General features: G+C 50.5%; 1 long non-coding RNA gene and 1 pseudogene across 2 annotated transcripts; one reads left to right on the forward strand and one right to left on the reverse strand.

Annotated features, from left to right (window-relative positions):
- Positions 1 to 1276: 1276 nt before the first annotated feature.
- Positions 1277 to 11933, reverse strand: LOC145536430 (uncharacterized). Its single transcript, XR_014075846.1, has 2 exons — positions 10182 to 11933; positions 1277 to 3043 (listed from the first exon to the last, which is right to left on the reverse strand). It is a non-coding gene; the product is annotated as an uncharacterized LOC145536430 (long non-coding RNA).
- A 1786-nt stretch (positions 11934 to 13719) lies between these two features.
- LOC145536429 (serine palmitoyltransferase small subunit A pseudogene) lies at positions 13720 to 15032 on the forward strand (annotated as a pseudogene). The gene has a single exon (XR_014075845.1). The product of XR_014075845.1 is annotated as a serine palmitoyltransferase small subunit A pseudogene (transcript).
- Positions 15033 to 16911: the final 1879 nt, after the last annotated feature.

Here is a 16911-nt window from a genome sequence, read left to right on the forward strand (position 1 = left end):
CAGAATCCCATTTGTCAATATAGCAGAAAATTCTTTGTTCCAATTATCGTCTGTAAAATCTATGATTCCATATTTTATTTAAGAAAATCTGCACACTGATTGCCACACGTGAAACATACAGAATTCTGTATTCCACATTTGAAAATCTATGCCCACAAAAGCCAGGCTAATATTTTCATATGTGTTGTAGAGAGAATTTAATATTTAATGTAGGAAAAGGAATGTCCATATATTCCAAGGTTTACCATAGAGAGTTCCATATATTGTGTAGGAATATGTGGTCATATATAATCATAAATGTAACATAAAGAAGTCAATATTTCCACTGGGAAATCTTTTTCCAGATTTTCTTAGAGTATATTCCATATATCATGCAGGACAATCTGTGCCTAGATTTTCAATGTGAGCTATAGATAATTACATACATTTGGTGCAGAAACAACAGCTGCTGCTGCTGCTGCTGCTGCTAAGTCGCTTCAGTCGTGTCCGACTCTGTGCGACCCCATAGACGGCAGCCCACCAGGCTCCCCTGTCCCTGGGATTCTCCAGGCAAGAGTACTGGAGTGGGTTGCCATTTCCTTCTCCAGGGCATGAAAGTGAAAAGTGAAAGTGGAGTCGCTCAGTCGTGTCCGACTCAGTGACCCCATGGACTGCAGCCCGCCAGGCTCCTCCGTTCATGGGATTTTCCAGGCAAGAGTACTGGAGTGGGGTGCCATTGCCTTCTCCAGAAATAACAGCACTCTATCCTTAACCCTAACCCGACACCCCAACCATAACCCGACATCCTCACCCCACCCTCACCCAACACCCTCACCCGACACCCACACCCGACACCCTCATCCGACACCCTAACCCGACCCCGTAACCCAACACCCGCCACCCTCACCGACACCCTAACCCAACACATGAACCCAAACCCAAACCCAACACCCTAACTTGACACCCAGACGTGACACCCAAACCTGACACCTGAACCCAAAACACTAACCCGACACCCTAACCTGACACCCTCACCCGACACCCTCACCCGACACCCTCACCCGACACCCTCACCCAACACTGGACACCCTAACCCGACACCCCAACCCGACACCCAAAACCCTAACCCAACATTCTAACGCTAACCCAATACCCTATCCCACACCCTAAACCTAACCCACACCCTAACTTACAGCCTACTCACACCCTCAACCCAAGACTTACCTTTTGAAGTATGTACCTGCATCATCTTCAATTTCGGCACTTCACATGCATAACAAAAGACGAGGGAGAAATATTTCAAACATGGATCCAAGATCTATTACCACATAACAGGAATATAAACACTGTGAACACATCATTTAAACCACTTGCACCACCAAAATATCTCTCCACCACATTTCCAATGGATAACAGTGGAACACATGTATATCATACATATTGTAACATTGCAATCTAATACACAACAGTAATCTGGGTAATTATATACACAGTTCAGTTCAGTTCAGTCACTCAGTCGTGTCTGACTCTTTGCCACCCCAAGAATCGCAGCACTCCAGGCCTCCCTGTCCATCACCAACTCCTGGAGTCTACCCAAACCTGTGTCCATCGAGTCGGTGATGCCATCCAGCCATCCCATCCTCTGTCGTCCCCTTCTCCTCCTGCCCCCAATCCTTCCCAGCATCAGGGTCTTTTCCAATAAGTCAACTCTTTGCATGAGGTGGCCAAAGTATTGGAGTTTCAGCTTCAACATCAGTCCTTCCAATGAACACCCAGGACTGATCTCCTTTAGGGTGGACTGGTTGGATCTCCTTGCAGTCCAAGGGGCTCTCAAGAGTCTTCTCCCAACACCAGAGTTCAAATGCATCCATTCTTCGGTGCTCAGCTTTCTTCACTGTCCAACTCTCACATCCATACATGACCACTGGAAAAACCATAGCCTTGACTAGACAGACCTTTGTTGGCAAAGTAATGTCTTTGCTTTTAAATATGCTATCTAGGTTGGTCATAACCTTCCTTCCAAGGAGTAAGTGTCTTTTAATTTCATGGCTGCAATCACCATCAGCAGTGATTTTCGAGCCCCCCAAAATTAAGTCTGACAGTGTTTCCTCTGTTTCCCCATCTATTTCCCATGAAGTGATGGGACCAGATGCCACGATCTTAGTTTTCTGAACGTTGAACTTTAAGCCAACTTATTCACTCTCCTCTTTCACTTTCATCAAGAGGCTCTTTAGATCTTCTTCACTTTCTGCCATAAAGGTGGTGTCATCTACATATCTGAGGTTATTGATATTTCTCCCGACAATCTTGATTCCAGCTTGTGTTTCTTCCAGCCCAGCGTTTCTCATGATGTACTCTGCATATAAGTTAAATAAGCAGGGTGACAATATACAGCCTTGACGTACTCCTTTTCCTATTTGGAATCAATCTTTTGTTCCATGTCCAGTTCTAACTGTTGCTTCCTGACCTGCATACAGGTTTCTCAAGAGGCAGGTCAGATGGTCTGGTATTCCCACCTCTTTAAGAATTGTCCACAGTTTATTGAAATCCACACAGTCAAAGGCTTTGGCCTAGTCAATAAAGCAGAAATAGATGTTTTTCTGGTACTCTCTTGCTTTTTCGATGATCCATTGGATGTTGGCAATTTGATCTCTGGTTCCTCTGCTTTTTCTAAAACCAGCTTGAACATCTGGAGGTTCACGGTTCACGTATTGCTGAAGCCTGGCTTGGAGAATTTTGAGCATTACTTTACTAGCATGTGAGATGAGTGCAATTGTGCAGTAGTTTCAGCATTCTTTCGCATTGCCTTTCTTTGGGTTTGCAATGAAAACTGATCTTTTCCAGTCCTGTGGCCACTGCTGCGTTTTCCAGATTTGCTGGCATATTGAGTGCAGCACTTTCACAGCATCATCTTTCAGGATTTGAAATAGCTCAACTGGAATTCCATCACCTCCACTAGCTTTGTTCGTAGTGATGCTTTCTAAGGCCCACTTGGCTTCACATTCCAGGATGTTTGGCTCTAGGTGAGTGATCACACCATCGTGATTATCTCGGTCGTGAAGATCTTTTTTGTATTATATACACAAGATATATTTAAAACATAAATATTTCAACAAATTCCAGTTTCTACGATCATTTCAATCCTCACAAAAGTAGAATTAACAGCACGTTTTCCCATAGGATCTGAGGCATTGTGCAAAATGACAGTACAAATGTCATGCTCATCATTGACAATGAAAATATTAATTATGACCCTCAGAAAAACGGTCAGCATGGTTGCTCTAACACATTTTTCAGTGTTTCAATACAAGTTCTACCCAAATCAATAAAGAAAGACATACGCATAGTAAACTACAAATTGAAAGCAAGTCTATTCAGATAAATATTGGACATCATCTGTATTAATGTTTAAGGCATAAACAACTTCAAACATTCTTCAAATTCACAGAATGACAACAAGAAAGTATGGCTACACACAATCCATTCAGTTGTATAAACTGCCAATGAATAACCTCACAAGGAATTAAGACTGATGACTATTTCAAATCTGATCTTCAATTTTCAATAGCTTTCGTCTATGAACAAGACTGTAAGAAAATTAAACAAGTATGACACCGCCTCTCACTGCTCCGTGATGTCTTTCCGTGACGTCTTTCCTCTCTAGGACCGGATGCCGCCTCTATTGGCTCCGTAGCGTCTTTCCTCTGACTCCACACCTCACCCCACTGTGAAGTTGTGGCTGACACCACACCTAACCCCACTGTTGGGGCTTACCCACAACCTCAACCCACAGTTGGGCTTACCCCACACCTCACAACATGGTGGAGCTGGGGCTGACCCTATACCTCACCACATGGGTAAGATCCATCCATACCACATGGAGTAAGATCCATCTCCACTGTGGGGTGAGGTAGGAACCCACACCTCACCCAATGGTGGAGTTGGAGCTGAATACACACCTCACCAACAGAGGGGTTGGGAAATGACCCCACATCTCACCCCATGGAGCAGTTGCGGGCTGACCCCACACCTCATCCCATGATGAAGTTGGGACTGACCCAAAACCTCACCCCACGGAGGAGGTGGAGACTGACCCCACACCTCACCCCATGGTGGAGCTGGTGCTGACCCCACACCTGACCCCCAGTGGGGCTGACCCAACACCTCATCCCATGGTGGATTTGGGGCTGACACACCTCACTGCACGTAGAGTTGGGTGGACCCCTTCACCTGACCCCAAGTGGATATCGGCCTGATTTACACCTCACCCCACTTGAGGTTGGGGGCTGACTCCACACCTCACCCCAAATGGAGTTGCTGGCAGTGGGGTTGGGGCTGATCCCACAGCTCACACCACGGTGGAAATGGGCCTGACCCCACACCTTATCCCACGTGTGTTAGGGCTGACAACACACCTCAACCAACTGTGGAGCTTTGGCTGAACCCACAACTCACCCCAAGTGGAGTTGGATCTGACCCCACACCTCACCTCAAGGTAGACCTTGCGGTGATCCCACACCTCATCCCACGTGGAGTTGTGGCTAACCCCACACAACAACCCACGTGGAATTGGCAGTTGAGCCCATACCTCAGCCCACAGTGGATCTGGGTCTGATACCACATTTCAACCCAGGTGGAGATGGGGCTGACTCCACAGCTCAACCCACATGGACTTTTGGCTAATCCCACTCCTCTCCCCATGTGGAGCTGGGGGCTGAGCACACACCTCACCCCACAGAGGAGTTGGTCTGACCCCATACCTCACCACGTGGCGGAGTTGGGAGCTGGCCCCACACCTCACCCCATGGTGGAGCTGGTGCTGACCCCACACCTCACCCCCAGTGGGGCTGACCCAAACCTCACTCCACGGTGGATTTGGGGCTGACACCACACCTCATCCCATGGAAGAGTTGGTGACTTACCCCACACCTCAACCCACAGAGGACTTGTGAGTAGACCCCAGACCTCAGCCCACGGTGGAGCTGGGGCTGACCACACACCTCACCCCACAGTGGAGATGGATCTTACTCCATACCACACCCTATGGTGGAGTTTTGGCTGACCACACACCTCACCAGATGGTGGAGCAGGGGCTGACAGCACAACTCACCCCATGGTGGAGCTGAGGCTGACCCCACAATTCACACAAAGCTGGAGCTGGGGCTGACCCCACACCACACCCCACAGTGGATCTGGGTCTGCCCAACAACTCACACCTTGGTGGAGCTGGGCAGATCCCACACCTCATCCCACAGTGGAGCTGGGGCTGATCCCACACTTCACCCCATGATGGAGTTGGGGCTGACCCCACACTTCACCCACAGAGGAGCTAGGTCTGAGGCCACACCTTAGCCCACGGTGGAGCTGGTGGTGGCCCCACACCTCACTCAATGGAGAATTTGGGGGCTGACTCCACAACTCACCCCACATAGGAGCTGGGACTGTGGACACATCTCAACCTATGGTGGAGCTGGGGGTGACCCCACACCTCACTCGATGGAGGATTTGGGGGCTGACTCCACACATCACCCCACGGTGGAACTAGGCCTGAGGACACACCTCACCCCATGGTGGAGCCGGGGCTGACCCAACACCTCTCCCCACAGTGGATCCAGGGCTGATCACACACCTTACCTCTCGGTTTAGCCGGGGCTGACCTCATCCCATGGTGGAGTTGGGGCTGATACCACACTTCATCCCAAGGAGGAGTTGGGGACTGACCCCCACAACTCACCCCATGGAGGAATTGTGGGCAGACACCATCCTCACCCAACGTTGGTCCTGGTGCTGACCCCACACCTCATCCCATGGTAGTCTCGTGGGTTGACCCTACACCTCATCCCATGGTGGACCTGGGGGTGACCCCACACCTCACCCCACGATGGGGTTAGTGCTGAACCCACACCTCAACCCATGGTGGAGATGGGGACTGAACCCACACCTCACCAAACTGTGAACCTGTGGTTTGCCCCTACAACTCACCCCACAGTGGAGCTGGCACTGACTCCACACCCCACCCCAAGGTGGAACTGGGGTTGACTACACATCACACCCCACAATCGAGTTGGTGCTGACAGAACACCTCACCCCACGGAGGAGTTGGGAACTGACCCCACAACTCACTCTACAGAGGAGGTGGGAACTGACCCCATACCTCACTCCAAAGTGGAGTTGCCAACTGACCACACACATCATCCAATGGAGGAACTGGGGATGGAACTCAAACCTCACCCACGGAGGACCTGGGGGTATCCACACACTTCATCCTACAGTGGAGCAGTGGATGGCCACACACCTCACCCCTCGTTGGAGTTGGGGGTGGACCCCACACCTCACTCCATGCTAGAATTCGGAGTGACATCACAGCTTACCCTATGGTGAAGTTGGGGACTGACCCCACACCTCACACCACAGAGGACCTGAGGCTGACCCCAGACCTCACCCCACGGTGGAGTAGGGGCTGACCACACACCTCATCCCACGATTCAGAAGGGCCTAAACGCAAACCTCACCCCACAGTTGAGTTGGGGCTGATCCCACACCTCACCCCATGGTGGAGTTAAGACTGACCCCAAACTCACCCCATGGAGGAGTTGTGGAATGGCCCTACACATCAGCCCACGGTGGAGATAGGGCTGACCCTACACTTCACCCATGGGGGAGCTACGGCTGACATGACACCTCATCCCACAGTGGAGATGGAGCTGACCGCAAACCTCATCCCACGGTGGAGCTGGGTCCAAACTCATACCTCCCCCTACAGAGGACCTGGGGCTAGTCCCACATCTCACACTACGGTTAGTTGTGGGTGACCCCACAACTCACTCAAAGGTGGAGTTGGGGCTGAACCAACACCTCACCCACCGTGGATCCAGGGCTGACCCCACACCTCAGCCCACAGAGGACCTGGATCTGACCCAGCAACTCATCCCATGGTGGAGTTTGGGCTAACACCACACCTCACCCCATGGTGGAGTTTGTGCTGACCCCACACCTCACCCCACGGTGGAGCTGGGTCTGAGTCCACAACACCCCCCATGGTGGGGCTGACCACACACCTCACTCCACAGTGGAACAAGGCCCTACCACAGACCTCACACCATGGTGGAGCTGGAGCTTGCCCCATACCACACGCTTCAGTGGAGTTGTGGCTGACCACACACCTCATCCCATGGTAGAGTTGAGGTGACACCACACCTCACCCCACGGAGGAGTTGGGGGCCAACCCCACACTTCACCCCACAGTGGCATTGGGACTGACCTGAAACCTAATTCCATGGAGGAGTAGGGGACTGACCCAACACCTCACACCATGGTGGAGCTGGGGCTGACTCCACACCTCATCCCACAGTGTGGATGAACACACATCTCACACACAGTGGACCCAGAGCTGATCCAACAACTCACCCCACAGTCAACTGGGGGCTGACACGACACCTCATCCCACTGAGGAGTTGGGGACTGACCCTACAACTCACCCCATAGAGGAATAGTGGGTAAACCCCAGACCTCACCCCACGGTGGACCAGGGGCTGACCACACACCTCACCCTACGGTGGAGTTGAGGCTGACACCAAATCTCACCCCATGATTCAGCTGGGGCTGCCCCCATACCTCACCCCACAGTGGAGCTGTGGCTAACCACACACCTCACCCCACAATTCAGCTGCGGATGACCCCCAACACTCACCCCACGGAGGAGTTGGGGGTGGACCCTGCAACTGACCCCACGGAGGATTTGTGGGTAGACCCCAGAACTCACCCCACGGTGGACCTGGGGCTGGCCACACTTCTCACCCCACGGTGGAGCTAGGGCTGACACCACACCTTGCCAAACAGTGGAGTTCGAAGAAACCCCACACTTCAACCCACGGAGGAGTTGGGGACTGACCCCGCACCTCTCCCCACGGTAAGATATGGCTAATGTGACACCTAAGCACCCCATGGGGCTGGCCCAACAAAATGCCCCACCATGGAGCTAGGGCTGAGACCACACCTTACCCCACGGAGGGCAGACCCGACACCTCACCGCATGTGGGGCTGACCCCACACCTCACCCCACGGTGAAGCTGGGGCTGACCCCACACCTCACCCCACGGTGGAGCTGGGTCTGACCCCATACCTCATTCCACGGTGGAGCTGGAGCTGATGCCACACCTCAGCACACAATGTAGTTGGGGCTGAACTCACACCTCACTCCATGGAAGAGCTAGCGCTGACCCCACACCTCACCCCAGGTGGCGATGGGATTGACCCCACACCTCACCGCAAGGTGGAGTTGAGGCAGATCCCTCACCTGACACCACGAGGAATTGGGCCTGACCCACAACTCACACTACATGGAGCTGGGACTGACTCCACACCTGACCCAACATGAAGTCGGGGATGACCCCACACCTTACCAACAGTGGAAATGGGGCTGCCCCACACCTCACCACACGTGGAGTTGGGCGGACCCCTCAACTGACCCCAAGTGGATTTCGGCCTGATTAATGCCTCACCCCACTTGGGGTTGGGGGCTGACCCCACACGTCACCCCACGTGGAGTTGGGCCTGACCCCACACCTTATCCCACGTGTGTTAGGGCTGATGACACATCTCGACCAACTGTGGAGCTATTGCTGAACCCACAACTCACCCCAAGTGGAGTTGGATCTGACCCCACACCTCACTTCAAGGTGGACCTGGTGGTGATCCCACACCTCATCCCACGTGGAGTTGTGGCTAACCCCACACAACAACCCACGTGGAGTTGGGGGTTGAGCCCACACCTCACCCCAGGTACAGTTGCGGCTGACCCCATACCTCAGCCCACGGTGGACCTGGGTCTGATACCACATTTCAACCCAGGTGGATATGGGGCTGGACCCACACCTAACCCCACAGTGGAGTAGGGGCAGATCCTTCACCTGACACCACGAGGATATAGGCCTGACCCACACCGCACCCCACATTGAGTTGGGAGCAGACAAGTTACCTCACTCCACGTGGAGTTTGGGGCTCACCCTACACCTCACACCACAGAGGATTTGCCCGGAACCCAACCTCACACCACAGTGGAGCTGGGGCTCACCACGCAACTCACCCCATGTGGAGTTGGGACTGACCCCACACCTCACCCCACATGAAGTTGGTGCTGACCCCACACCTCACCCCTCGTGGAGTTGTGTGAACCGACACCTCACCCCACGTGGAGCTGGAGCTGACCTCAATCTCACCCCACGGTGGAGTTGGGGGCTGACCCCAGACTTCACCCCACAGAACAGTTGGGCTGACCCCACACCTCACCCCACGGTGGAGCTGGGGCTGAACCCATACCTCACCCCACGTGGAGTTGGGGCTGATCCCACAGCTCACACCACAGTGGAAATGGGCCCGACCCCACCCCTCATCCCACAAGTGTTAGGGCTGACGACATACCTCACCCTACTGTGGAGCTAGTGCTGACCCACAACTCACCCCAGGTGGAGTTGGAGTTGACCCCACATCTCACCTCAAGGTGGACCTGGGGTTGATCCCACATCTCACCCCACTGTGGAGCTGGGACTTGGCCCACACTTCACCCCACGGTGGAGCTGGGACTGAACCCACTTCTCACCCCAAGTAGAGTTGGGGGTGAACCCACTCAAAACCCCATGGTGTAGCTGGAGCCAACCCCAAACGATACCCCATGTGTAGTTGGGGGCTGAGCCCACACCTCACCCCACGTGGAGTTGGGGGTGAACCCACTCCAAACCCCACGGTGGAGCTGGGGCGGACACCACACCTCACCCCCCGTCTATTTGGGCCTGACACCACACCTCACCCCATGGTGGAGTTGGAGTGACCCCAAACCTCAGCCCACGGTGGAGTTGGGCGGACCCCATGCCTCACCCTGTGGTGGATTTGGGCTGACTCCACACCTCCACTCAGTTCCACCTAGAGATGATCCTCTACATCCCCCAGGTAGAATAATGGATGAACTTCACAATTAGCCTCAGAGAGCCTGAGTCTGAGCCTACATCTCACCTCAAGTGTAACAGTGCTTGTTCCCACACTTGAGTTCCTTGGCAGCTAGGAGTCATCCTACAACCCATCAGTGTTGGGTGGAGCTGAAGAAGATCCCAGGGTGGATCTAGGGTGGATCACACACATCACCTCGGTTTACACTGGAGTTTTTTACCTGTCGCCTCAGGTTAACATGCAGTTATCTCCCATCTCACCTTGTGCAGAACTGCAATTGATCCCACCCCAGTCACCGCAGGACGTCTGTCTCAGCAGCTGACTGACAGGACATCCAAATGGGCTCATCCCTTATCATTGTTGTTCAGTCACTGAGTCATGTCTGACTCTCTGCGATCCCATGGACTGCAGCACACCAGGCTTCCCCATCCTTCAATATCTCTCGGAGTTTGCTAAAACTCACGTCCATTCAGTCGGTGAGGCCATCCAACCATCTTTTCCTCTATCCCTTATCATTTGCTGGTTTAAGTGACAAATGAGGGGAGACTGACATTTTGTTACCGTGCCTGCCTCCCGAGACAGGCCTGGAGGTACCGGAGCAACACAGCTTTTATTAAAGCTGAGTCTGAATGCAAAGCATGGGGGACGAGGGGCGAGGGGCGGGGGTCCAGTGCTGGCGTACAGGCTCCGCCTCTGCACCCCACGCCTCCATCTCTGCTTCTGTTCAGCCAGCAGGAGCCCCGCGCGCTACGTGAAGAAAAATAGCTGCTCCTCCTTGTCCATCAGCTCGTGCTTGGTCTTCAGGGAAGGTGGCTGAGACTGGCACACTAGCCTCCTACCCCGCTGAGGGGAGAGAACGCCACGAGCCTGCACCCTGGCCTCAAGGTGGGTACCGAACCCTAAACCTACCTAACCCCTAAACCAAACCGTAACCCAACCCCTAACCCTAAACCTAATTCTATACCCTAACCCCAACCCTCTAACCCTAACCCTCTAACCCTAATCCTTTCTAGAACCTTGACGCCACGTCTCACGGCTCCGTGGCGTCTTTCCTCTCTAGGATCGGACGCCGCCTCTCACAGCTCCGTGACGTCTTTCCGTGATGTCTTTTCTCTTTAGGACCTGTCGCCGCCTCTCACTGATCCCTCTGGTCTTCCTAAGACGTGACGTTGCCTCTCACCGATCCCTAACGTTTTTCCTGTCTAGAACGTGACGTCACCTCTCTCAGCTCCGTGATATCTTTCCTCTCTAGGACCTGACGCCGCCTCTCACTGAACCCTGAGGTCGTCCTCTCTAGGACCGGACGCCGCCTCTCACTGATCTCAGACGTCTTTCCTCTCTAGGGTCTGACGCCGCCTCTCAGTGTTCCGTGACGTCTTTCCTCTCTAGGACAGGACGCCGACTGTCACATATCCCTGAGGTCGTCCTTTCTAGGACCGGACGCCGCCTCTCACTGATCCCTGACGTCTTTCCTCTCTAGGAGGTGACGCCACCTCTCACTGATCCCCTGAGGCCGTCCTTTTTAGGACCGGACGCCACCTCTCACTGATCCCGGACGTCGTTCCTCTCTAGGACGTGACGCCGCCTCTCACTGATCCTGGAGGTCGTCCTCTATAGGAAGGGAGGCCGCTTCTCAAGGCTACGTTGCGTCTTTCGTCTCTAGGACCGGACGCCGGCTCTCACAACTCCGTGATATCTTTCCTCTCAAGGACCTGACGGCGCCGCCCACTGATCCCAGACGTCTTTCCTCTCTAGAACGTGACGCCGCCTCTCACTGATCTCTGAGGTCGTCCTCTGTAGGCTCGGACGCAGCCTCTCACTGATCCATCCGGTCTTCCTCTCTAGGACCTGACGTTGCCTTTCACTGATGCCTGACGTCTTTCCTCTATAGGACGTGATGCCGCCTCTCACGGTTCCGTGATACGTTTCCTCTCTGGACCCGTCGCCGCCACTCACTGATCCCTGACGTCTTCCTCTCTAGGACGTGACACCGCCTCTCACAGATCCCTGCTCTCTTCCTCTCTAGGATTGGACGCTGTCTCTCACGGCTCCGTGACGTCTTTCCGTGACGTCGTTCTTCCCTAGGACCTGTCGCTGCGTCTCACTGATCCCTGAGGTCGTCCTCTCTAGTACCAGATGCGGCCTCTCACTGATCCCTGAGGTCGTCCTCTCTAGGACCGGAGCTGCCTCTCACTGATCACTGAGGTCGTCCTCTCTAGGAACAGATGCGGCCTCTCACTGATCCCTGCGGTCTTCCTCTCTAGGACGTTACGTTGCCTCTCACTGATGCCTGACGTCTTTCCTCTCTAGGACGTGTCGCCGCCTCTCACTGATCCCTGACGTCTTTCCTGTGTAGACCCTGACGCCGCCTCTCACGGCTCCGGGACGTCTTTCCGTGACGTCTTTCCTCTCTAGGACAGGTCGCCGCCTCTCACTGATCCCTGAGGTCGTTCCGTGACGTCTTTCCTCTCTAGGACCAGACGCCGCCTCTAACTGATCCCTGAGGTCGTCCTCTCTAGGATTGGACCCGGCCTCTCACAGCTCCGTGATATCTTTCCTCTCTAGGACCGGACGCCGCCTCTCACTAGTCCCTGACGTCTTCCTCTCTAGGACCTGACGCCGCCTCTCCTGATCCCTGACGTCTTCCTCTCTAGGACCTGACGCCGCCTCTCCTGATCCCTGACGTCTTCCTCTCTAGGACCTGACGCCGCCTCTCACTGATCCCGGACGTCTTCCTCTCTAGGACCGGACGCCGCCTGTCTTGGCTCCGTGTCGTCTTTTCTCTGTAGGACCGGTCGCCGCCTCTCACTGATCCCTGATTTCCAAAGAGTCGGACACGACTGAGCCACTGAACAGAACTGAAAATCTAACAGCACTCCTATTTTCATATGTGAAATAATAGAGCATTGCATATGTAGACCAAGGAAACCTGCGTCCAAAAGTCTTTGTGTGAAGTATAAAATATACGAAATTTCAGGTAAGATCATCTGTACCTCGATTTTCATTTTTGAAATGTACAAAGTTTCTATTTCGTTGAGTGAAAATTTGCATCATGCTTTCATATTTGAGCTATCGAGAACATACTTCATGTCAGAACATCTTAATGGAGATTTTCATACAGAAAATATATAAAATTCCATACTTCAAGCAGAAAAATGTATGCTCAAATTGTCCTATGTGAGCTATACACAATTCCATATTCATGTAGGAAAAAGTGTGCACAGACATCCAGATGTGTAACATCCCATAAGCCATGTATCATGACCAAAAATATACAACTAGATTTTCAAATGGGAAATGCAGATTTCATATTTCATGTAGAAAACTCTGAACCCATATTTTCATCTGTGAAACATAGAAAAGTACATATTTCATGCAGGAAAATCATCCTTCAGGTGTACTTGTGCATGAATCGGGGCATCCAAAGCCAGTAATCTGGAAGAACCCAGAGGAATAGGGTGGGGAGGGATGTGGGGTGGGCTTAAGGATGTGTTGGACACATGTGTACCTATGGCTCACTAAGGTTGATGTATGGCAAAAACCGTCACAATGTTGTATAGTAATCATCCTCCAGTTAAAATAAAGAAATCAATTTAAATTACTAACAAAATCAGAAAGAAAAGCACAAGGAACTCTACTCAGTGCTCTGTGGTGACACAAATGGGAAGACAATCCAACATGTAGGGATCTATGTAAGCATATAACTGATTCACACTGATGTACAGGAGAAACTAATACAACACTGTAAAGTAACTATACTCAAATAAAAATTGATTTAAAAATATTACAGAGCAGGAGGCCAGCCGGACAGACTGACATTTGGCTGCAACACAGGAGGCGCGTGGCGAGGATGGCGCTGGCACGGGCCTGGAAGCAGATGTCCTGGTTCTTCCACCAGTACCTGCTGGTCACGGCGCTCTACATGCTGGAGCCCTGGGAGCGGACTGTGTTCAATTCCATGCTGGTTTCCATCGTGGGGATGGCACTGTACACAGGATACGTCTTCATGCCTCAACACATCATGGCGATACTGCACTACTTTGAAATTGTACAGTGACCAACATGTGACCAAGTCAAAAAGCTCCTTAGGGAAGATCCATCGTCTGAATTTGGAAAGAGACTTCATCAGATGTCATAAGAAACTCTCCTAGATGTCAACATAACCAACCCTATGAATATAAAGACTAAAATTCATGAGTAGAACAGGAAAGCGATCCTGACTCATGTGTTGTGTTCTTTAATTTTAAAAGAGGCTCTTGTATAGTAGTTTTTGTCTATTTTAACATTGTAGTCATTTGTACTTTGATATCAGTATTTTCTTAACCTTTGTGACTGTTTCAATATTACCCAGTGAAAGCTTTTCTTAATGTAACTTTGAGTACATTTTAATTGCCTTCTCTTTCTAAAACCTAAAGTCATTAGTTGGGTGTTACTGTTCTTGCTATCGTATGGCATACATATCTGCCTGGAAATATTTATACTCTTGACCAAAGTTTTGTAAGAAAAAAAATTCAAGATTTGGGGCAAGGGGGCTGGGGAGGGAGGATATTTTATTGAGAACTATTTACAAAAGACTTATCTGTAAGTTTGAACTCAGGAGTACAGTTTTAGTTATCTGGACTCTTATCAGCTTTTGCTTTAACCTATAAAGTGTTTCTAAATGAAAAAGGAAAATCTCACTAAAGTTAAAATAAGGAACATTTCACGTTTTAAATATTTAGTTCATGTGTGAACTCATTTCCAGAAAACTTTGATGACGGTTCTTGTGACAAATGGTGGTTAAGTAGCATTATTATGTAAGGCTTATATACCATAGAGTTTTTAACAGAAGGTAAATGAGCTTCTGAGGGCCATGAGTAGCACTGTACTTCCTTAAATTTAGTTTCATGATTGCAGTGGGTGCTGCAAATGCATTTGCACATTGCAATATGATGAGATGAATTGTTAAAAACTATAACAAAAAGAAATGTAAACTTGGTTAAGATCCTCTCACTCTTTGTATTGTTTTTCTTTAAAAAAAGATTTTTATTCCGTAAATGTAAGATGACTACCTAATTTTTTGATGTAAACTCATTAAATTCGAAGAGAGAAAAAAAAATATTACAATGCAACTAGACTTCCAGCAGTGAGTAAATAAATGGTTCCCCCATTTACAATACATATGTCTTTAGGGACATTCCACTAAGTAAAATATTTCAATTAGGGGAAGACAAAAGCTTTATCATCACATGATATTGTTAGTTAAAATACCTGAGTTATAGAAACAGAGAGTTGAATGCGGTTATCAAGGGCTACTGGAAATGGACCATGATGGTCCAAGGTACCAACTTTATTCATACATTGAGTAATCTCACCAAAGAAGATAGTGTAAGAGGGCAGGAGGAAAATGGAGCTGCACACTTAGCTCATGTCCATTAGTGAAGTTCGAAATGCAGCTCCACCAGAGTCAGCCTGTCAGAAGAGTTTAGTTAAAGATACATTGCAGGCTTTGCCCAGGGCCCTCCAAGTCCTCTGGCCTTGGGCTGGGTAGCAAGCCAGGGCACCTGGGAACAGGCTAAAGGCTATGTCTTGCAGTGGCCCAGAGCCGCTTGCTAGAGCTGCTCACTGGCCTGTCTCCGGGTGCAGAGCAACAGCCAAGCTCTCGCATCCACACCTCCATGACCAAATGTTTGTGGCTTCTGAATGAGTCGGTCTACCGGACCCAGCCCCTGCCCGCTGGGTAGACTGAGGAGACTGAGGGTCAGCTGCATGCTGGACACCTGGCTCCCTTATTGAAGATGGCTGGGCAAGGTATGGGGAGCTTGGTAAGAAGAGGGCACAGAGAACTGAGAGCTGCCTCTTCAGCTGGGACTGGCTTCCTGTGGGAGGATCAAGACTGGGTGCTGGATGAATGCTCCCAGTCAGGATAACCAGCATGCCCAGGGCCCCCCCCTCCCTCCTAAACAGGACCTTGGAGTGTGAAAGTCAAGCTTGGAAGCTTTTCTTTCAGCATAGGGAATCATGTTTGTTTCGCTAGAGGCTTAAATGAACACTGTTACCTCACCGTGACCTTATTTCAGTAACAGAAGATCTGACAGGGAGACGTTTGCAACGGTTAATCACACCCCTCCCTCACCTCTCCCAGAAGTGAATTTGGCTGAAAACTCTTGGGGAGTTCAGGATTTTTAAAGCCATATGCCATCCTTTCATGGCCCTGCAATAAAACTCTCTCTGCTTTAAGCTCCAATGTTCTGATATCGCTTGGCCTAACTATACTGGGTACGTTGGTATTCATTAACAGTAGCACCTAAAGTCCTATTTCTGAAGAGGGTAACTATCTGAGAGAATAGCTCACTCCCAAACCACATTCAGTCATTAAATTATGTGCAATTTATCATTCTTCCATAGAAAGCAAATTACCAAACACTGATGGCTACAACAAATTACCAGGTGAATTTGGGACAAAAGAACGGTGACAAATGTTGTCCTCGGGTCTTATTTGAGGACTACATGTTATTTTGTAACCTTTGTAATGACTGTGCTTAATAGGATCATTTCAGTCGCTCAGTCGTGTCTAATTTTTTGCGACCCATGCACGCCAGGCTTTCCTGTCCTTCTCCATCTCCCGGAGCCTGCTGAAAGATATGTCCATTGAGTCAGTAATGCCAATCCAAGTTAAAATCAGTGTTGAAAGTAAGCAGAATGTACATTTTTCTAATGATAACATGTTAAATAGAAAAATATTCATCAGGTACAGTACCAGACATACGAAAACAAGTGTCTTAAGATTTCTCTTCTCTTGAAAATCAAAAGCATATGAAAAGGTTGATTAAAATATCTTTGCCCCCAAAAAGAACTAGCACACTCTCTTTGCTGACACGAAAACAAGACTGTGGATAACTGAACTATAACAAAACTCTAAGTTGAGCTAGATAAAACTGAACATTAGATTTTCTGTAAATCTATGTCCTATTGAGGTGGTTGCTAATTTATCTTCTCTGTATAGACTAC

Source organism: Giraffa tippelskirchi, chromosome X (genome assembly GCF_054371585.1).
Source record: "Giraffa tippelskirchi isolate mGirTip1 chromosome X, T2T-mGirTip1v1.2.pri, whole genome shotgun sequence".
Lineage (NCBI taxonomy): Eukaryota > Metazoa > Chordata > Mammalia > Artiodactyla > Giraffidae > Giraffa > Giraffa tippelskirchi.